Source organism: Lichenostomus cassidix, chromosome 9, assembly GCF_008360975.1.
Source record: "Lichenostomus cassidix isolate B80296 chromosome 9, HeHo_3.0, whole genome shotgun sequence".
NCBI lineage: Eukaryota > Metazoa > Chordata > Aves > Passeriformes > Meliphagidae > Lichenostomus > Lichenostomus cassidix.
Window position 1 is genome coordinate 16427578 of NC_139490.1, and position 6040 is coordinate 16433617.

Sequence of the window (6040 nt, forward strand, 5' to 3'; positions counted from 1 at the left end):
ATGCATCCTCAGCCACCTCTGTTGTCTCTAGTTGTATAACACAAACCTTCCAAAACAGAAAGCAAGAGATATAAAACTCATAATACACTTCTGGTATGACTCTTTCAGGATTCTTTATTCCTTTGGCACAATGTAATCAGTACTTCCTAGAATGTTGAGATCAGCAGCTATTTCTGTGTATAACCACCAGTCTTTAATCAAAGACAACACCCAACATGTTTCTGTATCACAGCCCACTCTGTGTAAAATGAAGACAACAATACTCCCCTTTCCCATCTGTTGCTGTGCTCTGGTGATGGTGATTCTGGTCTCTCTTGGCACAGCACATTCGGGTCTCCCAGACTATACTGGACCTCACTGCAGAGATTTGGCACTGACACCACCAGCTGCAGCCGAGCAGGTGTATTTGGGTATGTACAGGGAAGGCTGGAGCAGAATGGCTTTGGTTTCAGAAGGTTTCTTGCTTCCCAGAACAAATAGGGTGGAAAGGGATAGGCTCAGACAGAGCTACACACTGGAATTGTCCTGGGAGGCTGAGCCTCTTGCCAAGGGCACAGGACACCTCCAGATGAGGAATGTCTGAAAAGCTCTCCATGGGCTGCACCAGAACAAAGCCTTTCCTTCCTCCCAGAGCCAACTCAGTGTCCAGTGCTCATATCCAAACAGCAGCCTGAGGACTGTGCTGCTGTAAAATTCTGAATAATTCTGCAACCTTTCTTTTGTGAGCAAGTGTGCCTTATATTTTTTCTGCCTTTCTGGGAAAAGGTTCATTAATTCAGAAAGGAGGTGCTGTGGCCTTGCAAAAAAGAAACACATCCATACCTCACAATTGATTTTATCAAGAGACAATTTCCCCTGGCCTTTGTTGTGCTTGTACCCAGTTAGTTCTAAACAGCATCCTTGAGCTCTAGGTAGTTCAGCAAAATAAATGAGCTATCTGCAAAGCTGTATACACTGTTTTCTCAAATAGATGAGAAGTGAAAATATTCAATATAGCAATTTATAACTTCTTGTTACAGCCTTGGAGAATGCAGTCACAGACTGTCATGGTCTGTGTATGCAAGGCCATCCTACTTTTTCTTCTTTTTCTCTCTGTTGTGTGATCATTACCAACAATGCAAAGTCATACATGAGTTGCCATGGTGGAGGGGCTCCTCCCATGCCTGTCTGAGCAGAGCACATTCTAAACATTGCAGTCTGGAGCCCAAAATACCACAGCAGTAACAGAATCCTTTCTCCAAGTGGTTGCCAGCACTGTCTCCTACCAAAGACCCCTAAGGATGCAGTCTTTTTCAGCATACTTCCTTCAAACACAGCCTCATATCCGTTGTTCAGATATCATGTGTTCACATTTGTCTTAAATTAGCCTGCACAGTGACTTTTTAGTGACTCAAAGTGAAAAAGAATCTGCACTTCTACTGATGCAAACCAAAAAGGAAGTTTTATATATATGTATTGGTAGGCTTCCAGTACTTCACACTACCAAACCATGAAGACAGCTGATGCAGAGTCTAGATTAGGAATAAAAATAAACACAGGAGATGCGCTGCCCTGCATAGTTTAGATGGCTCCAATTTTCAACATACATATTTAAACCCCCAGCAGTTATATTTGAATTCTTATTAAAGACCCTGGGCAAAATGTAAACGACATTAATGTAGACTAACTCAACAGTGGTGAAACTATATGAGTGCAGGTTTTGTCCTCATGAAAGCTTTCAAAAACCCAGCTCCTCTGGTTATCTGTTAAGCTGTGCTGGAGATGAGAAGCCATCAATATTATCAGCAATACATCAATAATATTTAAAATGGGAACTAAGTCAGGAAAAGTCACAAGCTCAGGTCCAAAACCTATTCACAGCTGCCCTTGATAGGGAGGGAACTGAGGAACTGAGGAAATTTATGATCCCTCCAAGAGCTGGATGGTCACTGCAATCGCTCCCTCTTCCCCAGCTGCCCACATCTGCTGCCATGGAGCTCTGCTCTCCTGTGTGTGACCCACCAACACTTTCCTTCCTAGGCACTCCTCTGATCCAGGGGAGTCAGGGCTGCATGCATGGAAATGTCTCATGTGAAGGAGAAACAGGCTCTGCAAAGTATATTTGCATGAAACTTTCGGGTTAAAGTCTTTGTGCACATTCCTCTGGGTATTTTCTTTAGCTTGCCTCTTGTATGGCTCACATTCAAGAGCTAGCATCCAATATCTTTGTTTTCTACAAAGAAAATAGCTCATTGCTTGTGTTTTTCCCCTCTGATTGCTACTTAATGAAATTGGTTCCAGCTGTACCATCACTGCAATGAGCTACAAAGAATCACTTGTCTCAACTGTCTGGGCCAGGCTCGTTTCAGCCACAGCTCACAGACAGCACAGTTATCTAGGAGACTGGAAGAGTGCAGTCAAGAATAATGCAAAAATGAGTAAAAGCCAAGGCTCATCAATCTTTGGTGCTGTGCTGTTGCATCTGTATTGTGCTCCAGCCTTGTAGCTCCAACCTGTTAGCCTATGGAGGTGTTTGGTTGCCTTCTGGCACCTTGTTCTTTTGGAAAAGTAACTCCAAATGATAAGGTGCTTGTGTCAAATGAAGAAATAGTGTAGTACAGCCTGTGCACAGGTGACACTAGACAAGAGGTATCTGAGGGGTCAGTGGTATGTTTCCCTTCCATCCCACCAGTGTCCCTCCCCTGTGCTTTGAAGAGATGGCATTTCCTGGAATATTCATGTCACCTTTCATCTGTGGTATAACTCAAAATCTCCACGGACCCAGTTCAAGAGCCCAAAGCAATTTAGCAGCACATCCCTGATAGTGTGAAATCAACAAATGGTAAATGCTGGCTCTAGTTTTATTTGTCTTTCATATTGTGAGAGATTGCTCCGTTACTTTCAGAAATGGTAATCCAGATATCCTTCACTGTGATATATTAAATATCTGGGGTTTGTGCTTAAGAGGTGACCCAGGTTTCCTTGGCTGTGGGTATTAAGACCTGTAATTGTTAAATTGCAAATCTATTGAATATGTTTATGGTTCAGTGAGCTTTCTCCTTGGCTACCTTTCCCACCAAACCACCTACAGCTGACACTCTTGGTGCTTCAGAGGTAACATTCAGCTTCCCTGCTGCTTTTACTCCTCCAAGTAATATTGTGCAATAATATTAATTATGTAGCATGCTTAGATTTCTCACACCATTTTTTATTCTAGCTTTCCTTGTTTGAACTGAATCTGTGAGCTATATCCCATGCGGGATCTTTGAAAAATACTTGGATCCATTCTGTGCAAAGGGGAAGCTCAATATCCTTTTTTGTCACTAGGGACAAACTGCTCTACAGCTTTGTGTCTGAGTTTCCAGAGGACTGCAGCACCCATGATCCCCAAGAAGAGCTGGACCTGACCTTTGACAGTGAAACACTATATGAAAAGGAGAAAGTATACAAACAAAATTCCCTTGTTTAAGCAAGACTTAAGTGTGTTGAGCTGGCAGACAGAGAGGAGAAAAGCTAAACTCTGTGTTACCAAGAAAACCTGAGAAATGATCCCTCTGATGATTATTGCTGATGAATATTGTGTATTCTGACTTCCCTGTGTGTTTCTATAGCATGAAATTACACTGTAATGCAGGAAGGTACTTCCCTCCCTCTCCAATCAAAACAATAGAGCCAAAACAGCCAGCATTAGATGTTTAAAAAGATTCATTACACAGTTTCAATTATTGTTCTAACTTCTGCCGTGCTGGCTACACTCTGGAACAGAAAATACCTTTCTGTAAGCTAGCAGTAGTCAAAAAAAAAAGTCTATCCAGCTTAAGCTAGCTACTGAATATGCACTGCACCTTCCTAACTTCTGCTGTAGCCATCTGATAGCTCTTATGGATTAATTTGGGGACAATAGCAGTATTTATTCTGTTTGGTTTTTTTTTTGCTTGGCTTTGCACTGATATGAACACTAGATGTACTAAAATTGAGATTTTGAGGTTTTTACTGTTAAATGTAGAGCTACATCTGTTCGAGATCTGCAGCATTTCCCTTGAGATTGATTGTTTCCTCTGATAATTTGTTTTGCCAAAACCGGTGTTTTCCATTCTTGACTTGAACCATCTTGCTTTCACCAAAACTGGTTTTATATAGTGTGTCTTTGAGGCTGAGGAATAACTGTCTCTCTCTTATTTTAAGAAGAATTATTTTGTTGAAAGGCTATTTTGTTTAGAATAGGAATCTGTATCTGCATCCCTGTCGAGTTTGCTTGAACTAGTTCTCCAGATGGATGAAGCAGTTTAGTTGTAGCTACAAAGGACTTGACAAAGAGTGTAAGATCTGTCCAGGAATCAGAATAAATTGCTTATGCTCATCTCTGTGCCACCAGTGGGATCAGTACCAGACAATTAGTGCATGTGTGTGCCATGCTCCAGTGTAGGTGTGTCACTCACTGCGAAACTGGCATTGTCACAAGGGATATTACAGAAAGCTGCCCAAATCTGGACATCACTGGCCTTTACAAAAGTGGTTTGCAAGTACAGCTAACTCCTCATGGCTGTGTGAAGGCCAGCTTTCCTCCAGTTTTTGTCTGACCAGGACTGATGTTGGATTTTCCTGCCAAAAGCAGGGAAATCCAAATCGTGGACTTTCATGGAGGTGGAGGGACACGAGTTAGTGTGGGAGCTGGCTGTGGAATTAGTGAAGTGGGCTGATGTGTACATGCACATGTGAAAGAGGAGCTGCAGTGCAGCACGAACTACAGCTCGGAGGTGCAGTGCTATCTTTGGCTGCACGGAATTAGCAAAGCCCCTGCATTTGTTGGCGTGGCCAGCAAGCACACTGCAGTTTGTTGGTGGGGATGGAACCATTTCATAGCATGCAGGATCACACTGCTGCTGGAGCAATTTGTCTTCCCTGCTGCATGCACAGCAGCACCTGCAGCTCCTTAAGGAGCATGCTGGGGCTTTGCTCATCTCCTTTCTTGCTCCTTGGCTAGTTTTCCCTTTCTTTTCTCCCTTCTTCTCCCCGCTCTTGACAGAGTAGCCTTGTGGGAAAGGCAAAGCTGGGTGTTTCTGAAGCACTGCAAGACAATCAAACCAGCTCCAATTGAACCTTTACTGGGAAAATCTGTGCCTCACAGTGTGCAGTATGTGTGAGCTGCAAGGAAAGACTGCCAGGCTGGTGAAGAGCCTGAAGGACCCCAAGGACCTTAGTTCTTTGACAGTGACAGTGTGAGAAATAGATTAAAACTAATTTGTGAATTATTTCTAAAATGTTCATTTTATCCATGCTTGATGGGTGTGACTGCTGTATAAAGTTAACATCAGTCACCAGAGTATGCTGTGCCTCTCTTCAAAGCCTTGCACAAGTGGTGCTTGTAACGCAGGTGAATGGTGATGTCCACATTTTCCCAGGGGAAAACAGAAGAGCAGTGCAATGTGCAATTGGACACAGGGATGATGATCCAGCATGTAACTCCAGAGCTGCTGGCCAACAGATCTGTACTCTGGACCCGTTTTTATTAGCTGAAATAAGAAAGTACAAATGCAAAGCTGGAGATATGTGAGCTTCTAACTGAGAATCAGAAGCACCAAGCAGCTAATTGGGAGGAGGCTAGCTCCAACTTGTACAGCTGTTCTGTCCCAACAGCTCACCTGATGGTGTAATACATTAAAAACAACAATAATCCTGCTGTCCAGTAACGTGTACAGGCTAGTTACTAGAATCTTAACTCCAGCTGGAAGCAGAGATGCACAAATGAATATCACAGGCAAAGCCAACCCAAATCTATAGTGACAAGTCTTTCCAAGGATTGGCCATTGGGATGACAGGCTCTATGTTACGTGGGCTTCCACTGTTTACCAGACTTCCATTTGCTGTCTGTAAGCCAACAGTTCATTCCTTGTTTTGCCCTGTGGCAACATCCAACTACCAAAATTTCTAATGCAGTTTTATGTATGGAACTTGCTGGGGTTCTAGGCAACACCTCTTTTCTTGCATGGAAGAGTGATCTCTTTAATGGGATTAAAGAGAAGGTAAAATTTCCTGCTTCCATGCCTAAAGTGAGAGAATT